Source organism: Bombus terrestris, chromosome 14 (genome assembly GCF_910591885.1).
Source record: "Bombus terrestris chromosome 14, iyBomTerr1.2, whole genome shotgun sequence".
NCBI classification, from domain to species: domain Eukaryota; kingdom Metazoa; phylum Arthropoda; class Insecta; order Hymenoptera; family Apidae; genus Bombus; species Bombus terrestris.
The window spans coordinates 9,397,401-9,415,047 of record NC_063282.1 but is presented as its reverse complement, the minus strand read 5'-3'; the positions used below and the strand labels follow the sequence as shown (position 1 = coordinate 9,415,047).

The 17,647-nt window shown below is 37.1% G+C and overlaps 1 protein-coding gene across 2 annotated transcripts in view; it reads right to left on the bottom strand.

Annotated features, from left to right (window-relative positions):
• Window positions 1-17,647, bottom strand: part of LOC100649273 — a 248,424-nt gene that overhangs the window by 226,492 nt on the left and 4,285 nt on the right. The window contains exon 2 of one of the 2 annotated variants that reach the window (XM_003400913.4): window positions 17,243-17,411. The exons of the other annotated variant lie outside the window; for it this stretch is intronic. The gene's annotated coding sequence lies outside the window, so the exon portion shown is untranslated. The remainder of the gene's footprint in view (window positions 1-17,242; window positions 17,412-17,647) is intronic. 2 annotated transcript variants of the gene reach the window in all.

The following is a 17,647-nucleotide window of genomic DNA, read 5'->3' as shown; positions in this document are numbered from 1 at the left end:
AGCTATCGTAGAACTGTTAGATCGCAGACAGATATCTTTTAACACGTTAACTGTCATATATATTAACAGTGTGACAGTAGTTGATTAAGTATTAAATAGTCCGACAAACTGTCTCGATGAACCCAGCACTCACAGGTTGACTACGGCTCGCCTCTTGCTCGTTCCAATTGTAATATATACCCGACGTATCATTCGGTGAAACTTGGTTGGAACAGAGCGAAGAATTTATTCTTCGAGGTGAATAAAAGTTCATTAAGCGTAAAGTCCATTCTACACATCTTTGGCGACCGTGATAGAAGATGCTCGTTAAAAATTTACACGAGTATTAATGACTCTCGGAAGACTAAGTTCGCCGGAGTTTGGCAAACTTTTAAAGCTTTTCGTGGATTTGCCGCGTGCAGAGATTATCGCACAATTCATCCGTATCTAACGCGAAGTTCTGTTTTAAAGCCGGATGTCGAACGAAAAGGCGAACTGAACGTTCACGGCGAGCGCAAACGATATTTTTACAAAAGAAACGCTCTTCCCGCGGTATCAACGAAAAGAAAACACACATATGTACACACGTCCCTTTCCTGGTATAAAATTAATTAAATTTCGCGAAATCTTCGCCCGAGTATAATACCGTTTGACTTTCCACAGAAGTACTTGAGGTGGGGAAATTGCGATGGGATTTCTAGAGAGAACCAATTTTAAATCTGCTGCGAACTAAGATATGGTCGGCTCAGTCGCCATAACTTTAGATTACGCGACAGTCCACGTTTCATAATCTATCCATTTTCAAAGGCGTGCGTGAAACGAAGGAAAATCATACGAAATACCACCGGTATAAAGTAACTTTGAAATTAAGGAAGCTCCAATCGTCTTATCACACGTAAGCATCGAATTTTCATTAAACCTACGTTTCCCCTTAACTCCCTAAGCGACACGATATAGTTTTTGTTACAGTTATTTTCATATCTTCCTGTTTAACATTTAAGAAGTTCAATCTGAAATCCGCAGCTAAATCTGAAGTTTACAAGAGTGGAAAAAGATGTAGGAAATGCTGTTAATCTAAAGGAAGGTAACTTCGTGCACAAATCTTACAAATGATCATATTAGAATTTATCAGGAAAATAATCTTAAATGCGAAGCTAATAGCATCCGGTGATCACCCAGATACTTTCACAATCTCCGAGAGTATCTACCCATCTGGCAATCCAACTACATCACAAGGTAAAGAAAACTCTGGACCAAGAGAGCGATTTTTCAAAGATAGCGAAGTATATACGAGCAAGCTGCTCTCTGTAAAGTGTAAAGGGCCGAGGAATCGTGCGCCAACGACGTGCGCGAATATTATTTATATTCGAAGGTGTATGTACACGCAACTGAAAATCCTCGCATCCGTTATGGTTTGAATATCGCGTTAATAAAGCTTCGTGAGAGAAACACAAGCTAGAGAATCTTTGTTCTCCTGAAGAGGACGAGCGAAGACACGTATAGGAATGATAGAGACAACGAAAAAAAAGACCTACAGAATACAGAATACAGTATAGTGAAAAAGACGAAAAAGAAGGGAAGTTAGGAGTGGGGAGAAAAACGAATAAGAGAGAGAAAGGGAGAAAAAGAGAGAGCAGTTTATGTCTGACATGGTAATTTTTATTTCGCCGGGCAAAAAGGCGGGCTTTCATGCGGTCGGCGCTTTCATCCTGGTCTCGAATGATAAAGGCTCAAGAGAAACGGAGACGAGAACAGAGGGAAAAGGGAGAGATGGCAGGAAAAAAGGGGGTAGGGGAAGAGAAGCAGCAAAAACGTTAAAATTATGGGCCTGGCTTTTCAAGAAACCATACACACATGAGAATACAAACAATAGACCCTTAGTCCTTACGTTACGGATACAGCTTAGTTCACGGCCCCGGCGTTCAACTTTGCAACAGTTTGTCGACCTTTCGCAGCTCGCGCGCTACGCTTTGCAGGATTACCAAACGTAAAAATGCTCGGGATTGCGGGATCGCAGTTCAAAGCGTATAAACTCGTCGCGACATTTTTTCCGTCAGATATATTCAAGTTTTTTTTTACCTACAAAGGCAGCTTATGCTTGGCGAGATTAACTAAATTGATGCTAAACGTACGACGTTAATCTACTTTTTAAAATAACCAAAATACCCTGACATTAGAGTCGTTTTATTTTATTATCGTATCTTCTTTTCTATAGCGTTAGACGTATGTAATTGAAAACATCCTTTTTTTCCGGAAGTATTGCCATCTTTAATTGAGACGAAACGTCGTGAAATAGGATGAACGAAAAGGATCGTTGGAAAATCTGACTATATCTTTATCATGATATCGAAATAGAGAATTTGCAAACGTAAAAAAGCTAGTATATTTGCAATGGTGCGACCACGAATGCGCAATGCTTAATTTACGACTTTAATTAACCATAGTATCCCTTGATGCAATCGCTGCGGACGTTTCCCTAGAGAGCCACGAAGAGCACATCAACTAGAAACGCGTAAAAAATTCTTCTCTACAAAATTGAACGCGTTTTATGTGAAAAATAAATGAGAAGTAAGGTCTCACTGGCAAAGCAAGAATTACTCGTTACGATATTGTCGTAGAGATACAGCGCGATATTTCTGAGAAGCTGCAGACAAGAATTCTCGAATGTAAAGCAGTTTGCTCGGCAGATTGCAAAATTAATACAAAGGAAACGAATGAGAGAGCTTCGCCTGTTCTTTTTTCATATTCCTGCGTTCACGAAACGTCGCGTCTCGAACAGGTTGAGACGGTAAATCGAAATCTAGATTAATTGACAGACGAATCGCCTGAAACCGAAATAGGATATCGTTAACGCTTTCTCCTTTGCTGCATTTCCTCCTAATTGTTGGACCAACGATTCGTATTCCCGGCGTATCAAGGAATCCTAGAAATTCCCGAAGAAAAATATTCGAACCGGAACGCAAGAGAAACAGGTCTCATATCCAATACGGGAAAAATACAACCGTTAGAGGAGGCGGCAGAGGCGGGAGTGAAAGGAAAGGGAAAGAAATTACGCGAACGAAATTCCAGGACGGAATGCGGATATACCGAAGCACACACAGAAAAGCACGCGTGATTCTGACTTGACGGAGGAAGAGTGGCTGCCAAGCACAGCCACTTTAAATGCAGATGCACCTTGCACACGTTGGAGACATCTTCTACTCCACAATCACCTTTACTCACTCCAACCCTCTCTACCCACTCCTCGCGTTCCCCCATCCGCCACCCATCGAACACCCAAGTTTATGGTTCTCCGATGCTCTTCTTTTAAGTACCAATAACTGTCCGGTCCTCTGAAGTATCGGAAGCATTCAGCGTACAGCTTGCACTTCTATATACATGTAAAGCAATCGATAGTGTGTACATACCATTTTCGATATCTCAAGAGCGCTTAAGTAAACGGTGTATCTCTTCCAACGAGATGTTCGTCCCTCCTGATCGACTCTTGCGCTTTTCTTACTCTTTCGCTCTCTCTCTTTCTCTCTCTCTCTCTCTCTCTCTCTCTCTCTCTCGCCTTCTTTTTCGGCGACTACCGGTGTCGCTTACAAATGTACTTTTGCACGCGATTCGCCAACAAAATTTCAACGTTATCTACTCGCTGGCAAACCTGCACGAAAATTCGAGTCGGGAGAATCGTAAAAAGGCTATTACGTACGTATATTCTGTTGCGTTCTGTTGTTTCGAGCTTCTTGTTAATGCGCCCAAAAATACGCGCCAGTGTAATCAGAAACGTTCGAATTAGATTTCCACGAAACACACGGTACGAATGTGCCGTCGGTTAATTTACGAAGAGTCTGGCGTTCGTCATGCGTCCATTTTTTTTTAGAAGAAATACAAGGAAAATGATAGCAGAGGGGAAAAGTCGTATAAAATTTTGGAATGCGATATCAGTGATTGGTAGACGATTTTTTTAAACAATTTTGAATTGTATTATAAAGGAGAAGAAATTTGTGTCCTTGAGAATATTCATAACCGTACAATACGTTTCGCGAAGAAAATTCGAAGAACCGTGAAATCACGTATTATTGTACCTATGACTAAACCGACCAACACACGTATCCCGCATACATCGATTCACGCTTATTTTTAACGTGAAATGTGCGTACGATGAAATAACTGAGGTGACTGCCTTGTGCATAAATCATAGGCGATTAAAAGATAACAATCGAGAAAGAGAATAAGATTTCGACGGAGATTTACACGAAAATATAAATCGATTAAACTCTTTTCTTCTTTTCTTTTTACAAAACATTCTGTAATTATAAAAATTGCTATTCTCTCAACCTATCGTTTCTAGGTTACAAATTGTTCTTGTTATCGTCATTTTACGCTTCCGGTTGACCATAATTTCTTTCCACGTCGTCTTTTCGTCTATTTCTTTCTCTCGATGTTGTAGATAATTTTGCACGTCATCTGTCATCGTAAATGTCGTTCTTGTCGGTGATTCAACGGCCACTACAAGACTACCTTGACACTGATTTATTATCGAGCATAGTTTGAGTAACATCAAAATACAGGCTTTTCGCGGGAATAGATTTCCAACGTTTCCTAAATTTCCCATCGAAAAAAAATCAGTTTATTATGTTTTCTACCCTCGCGTTTTACACTCGCGATTCCACACGCACTAATTTATTACCTAATACAACCACCAGCCTTTCCTATGTAATTACGAAAATACCACCTGTATATTTAACTTACTAAAATGCCTAAAGAACTTTACGAAATTGTTTATTACTGTTTCCTTTGGATACATCGCTGTTTCTGGTATGCCTGTACGTTCTTTCCAAGCTGTAATTGCCAGAGATGTTTATTAAACAAAGGAAAATCTCACGGAAAGTTTGTAAATTGATATCACTTGATAGCTCGTAATATTTTCGAGGCGTTCGTAACCTGATTATTATTCGCTATATGCAGATTCGGGGCTGCACGATGCTAAATTGGATTTCAAAGGGGTCATTCGGACAGATAATTTGTACATGGTGCTATGAATTTAATAATTTCCCCTATAACACACAGAATATAACGGAAATTATAGATCTTCCGGAATTAAATATACAACTGGAAATTTTGGAAAAATGTTGTGTTACATCTGCCTTATTAGAAAACTATTTTAACTGAATACTTACAGAATGGAGAAGGCTGATGATACAGCCTGATAGCAGGGTAATATAAACGATAAGATATAAATCTATGACACTGGATACGTTTAGTAATACAAGAAGATTCAGAAACAAGATATATATATACGTACCCCTGACAGATTTTCAAAATCATCTTTCTTGAAAACGAGAACCTGTTATTTCCGTTTTATTTTACCCGGAAAAATCGTGTTTCGTGCGATAGTCAAATACTACTCACTTTGCAACATATCCTATTTTAAGTTTTGCCTTAATTCGAACAAATTTATTTAGACGAAATACAAAGGACGCGGAGCAAGAAACATATCAATATTGATACTTGAATCGATATTGAAATAGCGTTGTATTCGAACGTTTAACCTCATTTTACGGACACCTGAAAGCTATCGACTGTCCGTGCTTCCGACTGTACATTGGTTATATCGTTCCTATTAATTATTTGTTAATATTTTAACTATTCAAAGAACGTTTAACCATACTACTTCGGCGAATATATAAACACCGAAACTTCCGATTTAATTAAGGACACAGTGAAATGAAATTCTGAGGCGCGCATATTATGGGATTCCACTCGTTATACCGTTAAACGCGCATAATTGGAAATAGATATTTAACTTAGCCAGTATAAAATATCGCGCATATTCATCGACGAGGATAAGCATTATTACGAACAAATTTTTACCGTGTCTATCCTTTAAATTACGCTTGAAATCTCTCTATTCAGCGAATTTGTTTTTCGGAGCCGTTTAAAAAAAAAATTGCTGATCGTACTGACCATGCGGAAGAACGAACTCTGCCTAAATATATAAATCAATGAAAATATTATGAAATATGCTTCCTCCCTGACGATAAAACGAATCATCGGTACTGTAAATACGTATAACGTATATTTTCTCGCGCGTGGAAACATTTCTATAGAAAAAATGATTCGAGTTTGAACGGAATCGTGGTGCAACATTTCCCTGCCGTCGCATGTATATACATGTGCATGTCTGTAGTAATAATAGCAGTAGGTAATAGTAACGCAAAACGCAAAGATATCTGTATAATTTCTGCGGTGGTTCAATTATAAAACTACGGTCATTATCGCGGTGTTAAATGTTAAATGCATATAACTGTAAGACGAGTGTTTAACTTTATAAGCACTAAATGCTGAAACAGCACTATATCCGGCGTTATTCGAAAGGCGTTGCAACGAAGCGTTCGTATGCTTAAGAACGGGAGTTTCTCGAAAGAGGAAAGTTCGGTTACGTTCGAATTAAAGCGAATTCTCGGATTTTCTTGCGTGTATGAATAATGAACTGGGACCAAGTGCTGGAATGATAAGGCAATCTCGTCGGCCGATCGATCGAAAATTAAGTGGAAGTGTAATAACTTTCGCAACGTAACATACTTTATATTTACCGAGAAGTAAATTAAAAAACTTTCCACGCCGTCTGTTTTAATAATCATACGAAACAAGACAGGCCAATGGGATTTCTCCCCTGCTCGAACAATTATCACGCGCAACAAGATTTTTCTCCGTGCTTTCTAAAGATTTCCACTTTGCCAGCCTTTATTATCGTTTCTTCAAATGTAATTTCGCAACGTAAATTCGAATAGCAAAAATCTATACGGTTCAATTAGAACAACTCCGCCAACAATAAACGAACAATGTACCTTAGTTTCAATGGAAGGTAAGATCCCTACTTTACTACGGAAAGTAACTTGGTATCCCCAAGTTGGATTTTCTTCGGAAACGGAACCGATATCAAATCGAAGTTTGGACCAATAACAAACGTCTGTTCTCTCCCCACTGTCTGTAATTGATTTTAACTACGTATCCATCCACATGCGCCCATGTAACTCCTGCCTATCGGTTTCCGACAGAATTTCGAATCACCGATCACCGGTCCGAAACTTTTCCCTGGAAGATCACTGTCGAGATCCAAGAGACGAGCTGAGAAACTTTCATTCGAGTTTGCAAATCCTCTTTGCACCGAGATATACTCGATTCGCCCAGAGTTTTAAGAATATTATTCGTCTCCCATACACCGCAGTTGCTCGCCCACGGAGATGTACAGGGAAATTTTCGAATTGTACCAATATTCTACGCGATTTCAATGATCGATGGAAATTTGGTATCTCGGAAAACATGAACGATATTCGAATTTGCCGATAATCAGAGATCAAGCTTGCTAGTTTGTTCCATAGCTGCGCTTATTAAATTTAACTATTCGCTTTCAGAACACTGAGTTCGAGCATAATACGATCACAGTTTTTCATAACCACGACTGAGTATTATAGTGCAAAGGTTTAATTAAAGTTTCCTTTAAGAACATTAGCAGTCGACCAAATACTTTCAACATGTTTTAACCGGTTCCAGTTAATCCTATCGCGAATCCAATAACACATATAGCGTATTGATCTGATGATAACCAATATAACATTGACCGACATAATAATATATAATACAATACTGTTTATCGCCGACATAAGCTGCATACGATGTTTCTAATTAAAATACCATCAAATAATGGCATTACGATAATTACATGACCGTTAATTGGAATATACAAATCCCAGTTTTATCAATTTCGTTTCCCTAAACTCCCCGCAACAAACGTCTAATTTCGGATATTTATTAAACCAATAATGCAACCACGGGTTTCATCCGATCATCGAAAATATAATCGAACGTAATAAGAAGTAATTATGGGGCCGGGCTAGGTTTGCTCTGAATATGACAGGAAAAACGAGCAGAAGCAAATCTGGCTGTACAACGATGGAGCCAAGATGAAACAAAACGGGCATAATTCCAATTAGCATCAAGAAGCTAGATGTGTTTTTGAAACACGCGGAATTGCAGCATGCGAACGAACAAGGGAGAACTTGCAATTACACACTTTTAATGGAGGAAACTTTTTAAGAGAGACATCTCGTTAAAACGAAATACCGTGGCACCCGTGCACCGCCAAGAAACTAATGCGACTCCCCAAAAGAAAGTAAACCTAATGCGAAACGCGCTTCCAGACACTCGTAAATATTAGCTCGTCCCATAAGTAACGCGGCTCTTCTTTCATATGTTTATTTGATGAAAATAAATGAATGTTACAGATACGTAATACCTACAATTATCCGTTATTCTTCTATCAAATGCTTATAAATTTATTTCTATACGTCTATTTTTATACAATAGATCTATCTCGGATATCCGAATAGGATGAGAGTAGGAAACACGATGAATCTACTAAATTTCGATTATTTCAAACGATACCTGTGAAACTCGATAAGTTACGAATTCGTACACGATTTATCCCACTAACGATGATACTTGCTAATACAGACATGGAGATAGTCGGATTTCACTTTGGAACTTTCTCATAATTTTCCGACAACTGTATAAACAGCGGAAATCTTCGGTGTGTCGTTAGCTGACTTAAGGCCGTATCTCGAGATATATTTTCCGCGCTAAATAATCGTTCGGTACTTCCTGGGATTTGTCGAAAAGTCTGATTTATCTTCTTCGAGCGCCGCGATAACGTTTTGTTTGATTTAACGACGGCGACGTGGAATTTTATAGAAAGATCGTGTACGGATCGATAAAAATGCTTCTAGAGGAAAAAGCATTTATAGCGGCCAGCATTGTATCAACGAATAAACGATGCCAACTTTGCTTCGCACTGTTTGCCTCGCTCATTATTTCAATACGGTGTATTTACGGTAAATAACAACAACGATAATTTAATGTGTCATATAAAATGATATTGTAATATAAAATAAATTTGTATATAATATTGAAAATTTGATAAACACAATTCAATCTTGTTGCGTGCCGCAATGAATCGTTATAGGAGGACATTAAAACGAGTGAAACATTCCATTTCATAAAATCAATGCCACATGATAAACAATACAATTGATCGTAAGACACGTAGATACATTCTTATCAATCCGTTTGTGAACCGTACTTTGTTAGAAATCGGTAACGTAACACAATAGAGAACAAAATTTCGAAAACTAAAATATGATTGTTTCATTGTTATCGCCCTCTTCCTTTCTTTCGCCATTCATTTTTTGATAGAAATATAAAATCTCCTTTATGATTCAAATGCTATGTCATGAAACTGAGAATTCGACTGTCTGCTTATACATAGGTTATATCACTGCTCGTGTCACTGATATTCTAGAGCAAGACACGCTTCAAAGTGAATCAAATTTATAGCACGATAAGCGAATAGGTCGTCGAAAAGGCGAATGTCACATTCTGGTGTCGAACTGTAGCAAGAATCGAAGTGTAAAATATGCAGACTTCGCTGCCGGTTTAGTACGTATTTTCATGCCGAACGAGCATAGAAAGATGTTCGACCTACTTATACCATTCTGTGCGGTCATTTTTCTACGAAACGATTGCTCTATTTTAATTACGTTTATAACAATTGTCAATTATTAAAATCTAACGCGAACATATATATATAATAGTTTGCTAAGAGAAGATCTCACTTTTTAACAATTACTCCACAGATAAACGATTGTTTTTCATTCGTCCTTTTCTACGCGTGTTTCGAATGGTAACATGTTATTTTGATAAATATGGATATGAATCTCGATCGAGATAGACTGTAATATTTTACGGAAGATGAAGAGACATCCACCTCGCGTTTTCAAAATTTATAGCCTGTGATCGAATAACAGTACAATGTAAAAATGCAATTTCTCAAACTGCCAAGGAAAAAAAACAATAAGAGATGATAGACTAGGTCGAATATTAATAACAGTATAAGTGAGAATTGTCAAACATAGTGTATTTTGCTTAATGTAATAATTCGAAATAACGACACCTTATTTCGTTGCTAGATTTTACTTAATTCGCTGCTCATAATTCATTAATAACGTATCGATTTCAAGTCAATCAATGCTATTAAACCTATCTCGAAAATGATTAAACAACCAAAGTTAGTTATTACCGGTTCGGAACTTGTTATGCAAGTGCTAGTTACGTATTACAACAAGGTAATGTTATTAGCACGTAACTACAGTAACGTGGTTATTTCACTCGCAAGTCCAGTAATAGTAATTCTTCATAAATCTGACAGATTTCGGTCGTGCTAGCCTTTTTACGCTGATTTCCATTAAAACAACAAGCTTTCGAAAATCATCTTCTTTATAAGAAAATGAGGTATAAACTACTAGAATCTGCGATGCTGGAACGATAAAGAGAACTGAACAATTCCTTCGTACAGAAAAAAAGAAAGAAGGGAAGGAAAGGAATGAACACCGTCGAACAGTCTCCATGGAAGTTCTCTGCTTACGATTTAGTAAAATTCTTAGGGAGACAAATTTCGAATACAAGCGAAAGATTCTTCACCAACTCCATCCCATTCGCATTCTCCGCGATCGACTAAATAGATTTAAATACTTTCGAAGTTGTCGCAAATGCGAGAAGCTAATCGACCGTGAAAATTAAGTATTCCTCTTTATAATAGAAAACGGTTCACGAATAGGAGAAGCGAGAGAACATCTGCCTGACATTCCCGTTGGCTAGAAATGTGTCTACGACGTGCAATGGCCATGGTACAACATACCGTACCGGCTGCGGTCATTTTGAGTACGCTGGGTTACCCAGGAATGTTAATAGAAAATACTCGGTGTCTCCAGACTTTAATTATGAGCAGCGAACGAATATCGTGGCCCGAAGAAGCCTACGATAAGTGTCTACGATCTGCTCTTCTTCAATCTTTTTCAGAAACTCATCGAAACCTTCGAAAGACGCGATACAGGAGGAAGCCGAGAAAAATATCGGCCACTTCGAATTACCTACGAAAGAGAAGGAAATAAATAGCGAAGACAGGTTTCTTTAAACTTGTTCGTCAAACTTGCCCGATACTTGTAATTGAACTTGGCTGTCAGAAAGTCGTAACGTTTAAACTGGCGATTAAAATGCATCGCGTAAAATTGAGTAGACTCTGTGTAATATCGTCTGGCCGTTTCAGCGACGAGCTTGCAGCCCACGCAATCCTGCTATCACTCTGGCACGGATTTGATGAACAGTACGCGGTGCTTAAATAACTGATGATACAGTTAAGGAAAAGGAATGGAGATAAATGTTACCGCAGCTTGGCGGGATTTGAACGAGGTAGTTAAGATTAGAAGGGGCCGATGTTTGCGGCTGTTCGAGTTAGAACACTGAGAAATGATCCCTGCTTCCCAGTTTTTGCGCTGATTTAGAATTGGAAATATAGCACTCGATAAATAACGGTAATAACCCAATTGAAAATTACGAACGATATTTCTCTGATATTTCAAAAGATTGTCTCTGTGGCGATTGGAAAGAAATGTAATAATAATAATATTCTACTTAATAATTAGATATGTAAAGTCAGCAGACATAATTCGTCTTTTACGCGAATCGATATTCTACTGATATTATGAAAATTCAATGGAACAACTAGACGCGACAATCTGTAACCATTTCCTATCTTTTTTATTCATTCACGTTTCCCGATATAACATATGAATGATTAAACCGATATATTCAGCCTTCTCTCTTTTCTTCTGTGTGCGTGTACATGTTGCACGTGTTGCATGTTGTACGTGTGCAGTTTTCCGTGTAATGGAAACGAATCTTCTACATCGTTCGCTACAATAAGTTTGCATTTAAGCGTTCTCATGCGACAAAGTCACTGTACAAATTTTGCCAAGAGGATAAAATGTAGAACAGTTCGATACATGGAGAAGTCCGCGTAATCTTTAAATGTAATCGGTACATACAGCGAGATAGAAACTGCGCGATCTGTACCAATACGTAGATTAACGACACAATACCGTAATTTTTTTTTTAGTATTTGTGTTAACTCCACCTGAAGTAACATGTTTTGTCCAATTGTAACGTTTATCGTACCGATGGACTGCCGAGGTCATCGTTTAAATTAACGTAAATAAATTACATAATAATAATGACACTTCGTAATTACTCGAATAACTTTTTGTTTTCAAAAGTTGGACGTTATTTTTTGGTTACACTGACGGTTTGGAAGGATGCGCGTTCTATCTCGGCCTCAGAGGAGTCATTAATAACGGCGCTTAACAATTTCGATCATCGGTGCTTGTAATAATCTTGTTTCCGTTTAATGCTGCGTCAAAACGATCATCATAAGGGGATTAAAATTTTACATGCTCATAATTCACATTCGCCTGGAAATTTATTGCTTCGCAGTTGAAAATCTTCGATGTCCAATTAAATGAACGATATATGAAAGGCTACTTTTCAGTTAATCCATCATCATCGCCTCAACCAGTTAAAAATTAATGCAATCCGAATACCAAGCACAATCAGGATGATGTAGAATCGTATTAACAAACAAGGCCTTACAATTTACGTTCAAACGCAACTGGAAATTTCATACTAAGAACAGAAAATCATAAATATAAACGTCTAAAAACAAACGCTCGAAACTTATAATACATTGCAGCGAGGTTCTATAGCAATTCATTTTATTTATTTACTTACGGGTATATACGCCGTAGTATGCAATATAAATGATACAGGTTCGGTAATACAAAACTCGTGTAATTGCTCGAATATCTCGATTTATAAAGAAATAACTTCGTAGCTTCAGAAATCTTCCCCTTCTCAAGTCAAACACGAGAGTTACTACGATCGTATGTCATCGGCAAATGATAGTTATGACCCCTAGGGAACGCAGAATGATATCGGACGTAATATCATTTTGATTCCTTCAATCACTGACGAAACACATAAGTCGCCGGTCACTGCAATTTCCCTACGTTTTTTCCTTTTTCTTTTTTTTTCTCTTTTTTCTTCTTCGCATTGACCTATCTCACACCGGAATTTTCCTCGATTATCCTCGACTTTTGCCCACCGTTGTGTTATGCGGGATATGTCGGTAATGTCGCTCGTAACTTGGAAATGGTAAGAGGGCTCCAGAGCCCTATTTTTCGTGGTGCCAGGAACTCCGTTGGGTTTTGGGATCATTCTCTCTTTCTCTTCCCCAATCTCTCTTTATCCTCATCTCCTACTTCTCTATTTCTCTGTCTCTGCCCCTCCTTGTTCCCCAGGTTTTCTATATTTTCTTCCATCTTTATTTCTTTGCGTATACGCTTCTCCCGTGCCTCATTCACTCCGCTTCACTATGTTTATTTCTTTCCCGTTTTTAGCCTTCTCCCCACCCTTATTCCCTCTTTACGCATTCCTATTACCTACGTCTGCATATATTTCCTCGCACCCAATATACATACGCTGCTCTATTTGCTCTTGGTACTTTTAATTATCGTTGCGATTGCAAGATGTTTTCGGACCAATCTAAAAAACAAACTTCACCTCCATATCTAAATGTAGTAATAAGCCGTCGATCTCTAATAAAGTTGCCCATACATCAGCAAACGAACACGCGTTCTGCGTACAAATGCACACGCATAATTTCGTCGTACACGGAAACACGCAGGTGGTTATATAAATATTTAACGTTGAATATGTATTCTGTTACTGTTTTCTTCTTTCTTTTTTTTTTTTTTTGCGATATTACAGGAACGGCACGGACGATACACGAAATAGCAGCAATGACACATCATTATTCGCAGTGAAACGAAATTATGTAGGAATGGCAGATATTTGCATTGCGGGGCAGCATTCGCATACAAAGCAATACAATGGATCATTTCAATCCAAACGTATCGCTTTTTGCAGCCGTGGGCGTCGAAACGAGAAACACCATTTGGCAATTTTGCTGCCGAGCTAGTCCTGAAAGATGACTACGTCCCGTGCTGCTTTCAGGTTTATCCAAGCACAAGCTTTCACGAAAGCTTTTTTCAAAGTAAACCATACTAACACGTTGGATTTCAGAGCGTAAGGGCCCACACATCGAAAAGTTGCGATACATCCATCGGACTTACAACGAAGAACAATCAGAATGAAAAATTGTATAATAGCTTTTTGATGAATTAAAAAAGAAACAAATATCCTGAATTGGTATGGTAACCCATGAAATACGTAACGGCGAGCAAAACTTTAACGTTTCTGAAATTACGTATTGCGAGTTTATAGATTCAAGCGGTGCGTGAATAACGTTTATTTGCGAACTTATTTATTCTACCTTGATAATTAATGTTTCTTTGTAATAAATTGGCCATCAGTGTATTTGATGCAAGAACGAAATATAAAATAAATAAGTCGATGATAATGGCGAAGGTTTCGTTAATTAATTTCTATTTGATTAATGCTAATATGTCTGCCATTCTAGAAACAAAAAATAAAATATTGAAATTATTGCCATGAACGATATATGCTCTTACATGTTACTAGATAAAACTAATTAATAGCTGAAATTACCGGAAAAGGGAATAAAATGGTAATTGATTAAACGGAGCTGTTTTTAAAAGTCTATTAGAATAAAAATAGAGATCTGCTTGCTAACTAAATATCGATCAATCAATGTTTTCCATTAAAATGTACTGACTATGATATTCATAATTATACGCACGAAGAGAAAATCAAAGTATTTCCTTTCCTCTTTCGAGGTTATAACACGTGAAATAAAAGTTCTGCTAATGATAAAACCGATACGGCTAATGTTTCCACACGCATGTGACTAATGAGTGCCATAAAGTCGCTACACTATCGAGCAATAGTATCTAATTAGTAAATGGACGTGACCCCCGTAACAGATCTTTCATAAATCGCCTACCAATCGTGAAACGCGTTATCATGTATATTGATAGAAATGATTAATTGATTATCCGTAACACTGAACATACAACAAGTTTGTTGTTCGATAATAGTTTTAAAAACACATGTACAGAAATGTTTCACGATTTTAAAACGATACAATAGAGCTTTTTCGTCAAACGAGAAATGTTTCAATAGAATATTAAAAAGTACGCAGACAAGCCGAAAAGATTTTTTTTAATAAAATAAATTGCAAACGTCAGGCTTTGTTTTTTAAGAAACATTCATGTCGAAGATACGCAAGGCTCACAAATACTATAATTAACGCGTACGTTTCTTCTTCTCTACATTAATTAACCTTATTTATTTGGACATAAATTGCATTTAATAATGCTTTACAAATTAATCGATATTGCTTGCCTAATTTATTTTCCAATACAAAAGATGTACTTCCGATTGCTCTTTTTCGAGGAAAAAAGTATATATAAAATTATAGTGACTTTCGAATAACTTTGTACAAGACATATTTTCAATGGATATATTTTATCGAATGTAACAATAGTTATCGATGTTTTGAACGCAATATCTCAAACAATCGAGATCAAAACGGGAAGCACTTCTCGTTACTGCGTAAACACGCTTTGTGTATAGAATTTACTGCATCGATTGCTCTCATTCGATAGCCGTGTCAACTTTGAAATACTAATACTTACTCCCATCCATAAATGATTTGACAGAAGCAATTGTTCAGCCATTCTGAATAAATCTAATTTGCGGAAGAAAAATTTCATTTGAGGCAATGTCGATCGATCCGGATAGATAAAAATGATTGCTTTCAAATTGTAATAAATGTTCTTTGCTATATAACTGGATAATGCTATGCGAATATTAGGCGCAGAAATCTTCTAATACGTATTCGAATATATTAGGTTGTCCGGAAAGTGTCTTTCTTTCGCAAACGTGTTTTTTACAACAATGCACCTTCATCCAAACGTGAAACCAAATCTGTGAAATGTCGCGATGTTTATCTCAATCAAACAAAATAGATCGTAAGTAATTCGACAAAATAATATCAAACAAAAAACGTTGCGAGTCTATTGTATCCTCATAAAACGAAAGAAACATTTCGGACAATCTAGTAGAATGCAGTAACGATCTGAAAAATTTAGGGCAAATACATTCCGAGCACAGAAAAAGATATTCCCTTGACAAATATACAGGGTGGTCTAAAGATCAGTCCGCACGATTTCTCAGGTATTTGCGATAATCGGACAAAAAAGTGTCTCAAACAAAAGTTTATCAGCTTTCAATCGAACACGAATAACAATATTATGAATTTGACAGAAAGTTTTACTTCGATCAAAAGTTAAAGTTACCTTTGTTATTTTAAATGGAACAATGCATTTTTTTTATATTCCATTCGATGCATTTTTTTAATTCTCTATAAAAAGGTATTGAGGTACTTGGATCGTATAATGATTAATTAAAAAAATATTTAAACTTTAATATTGTAAAATTTATCATATGAAAAAGAAGAAAAAATGCCACGGAACTTCTTTGTTTTTATGTTTTCCTTGTTTTTCATGCGATAAGTTTTACAACGTCAAAGTTAAAATTTCTTTTAAACTAATCACTTTTGTTTAATACTATTTTGTAGGCAATTAAAAAATTCAGACGACCTTAACTCTTCATCGAAATAAAACATTTTTCGAAATTCATAATATTGCAATTTGTAATCGATTGGAAGCTGATCAATTTTTATTCGAGACATTCTTTTGCCTGGCTATCGGAAGTGCTTGAAAAATCGTGATGGCTAATGTTTAGGCCACCCTGTATGTTTTCTTTCAATCCGATACGTCAATTGATTCCAGAGAAAACAAGACTTCAAAGAATCGTGTCTATGCAACGTACACAAGGTGCTGAGCGATCACGAAATTTTATAGAAATGCTAGGATACCAATTTTATTCTTGTCAATGCGTATATCTATGTATGTTGCATAGATTATTCAAAACAAATACGAAATAAATATAGTACATGGAATTTAGAAATTACCGAACCTATTCTAATTAAAAGTTCTCGAATATACACTCTACACCCTCCTAATTAAACTAGCTAATGTAAATCCTCCCACGTTGCTAACAAGAATAATATTTAGCTAATTTATGAGCTATTTATTTAAGGAATTACTATAATCGATTAGTAGAAAAGATAACGACAAGTGCTCCGTTACGTTCAAACGCAAGAAACATCGTTTCAGACAATATGTTAACACTTTTCGATCGTAATTTTCACTTCGATAAACATCATCGAAGCTTAAATTGATCGCAGAAGTATGTATTCGATTCCTTATCCGATTACTCGAAAAGGTGTTAACAATTTCATCCGACAAGCAATGACATGAACGTTTTTTTATTAACTTACATTTTTCTCGGACGAACAGGATGTCGAAGATCGAAAGAGAAGTCCGTAGGCTTGCCAGCTTGCACTTTTCCTCGCTCGTTTCGGCTCACTTTCACACTAACATATGTACTACGTCGCCCGTCACTTTTCTCTACGCGCTCCAGCTACGTGCCCAACCATGCTCCAGCGTCTACAGCCGAATGAAACAGAAAATGTCGACTGTTTACAATCCAACACGTTTCATGTCGACAAGCTCGATTCCTCAAATACTACGTGCGCGATATTTAGAAACCGAGCTGCTTTGTTTACAAACGCACTCTCCTATATAAAAGCTACACGTGAAAAATATAGTAAATTTGTTTTTGTTGATTTTTTGTTCGTTACGTTACTGCGTAATGTGCTCGGTAGCTATAGAGGAACATTCGA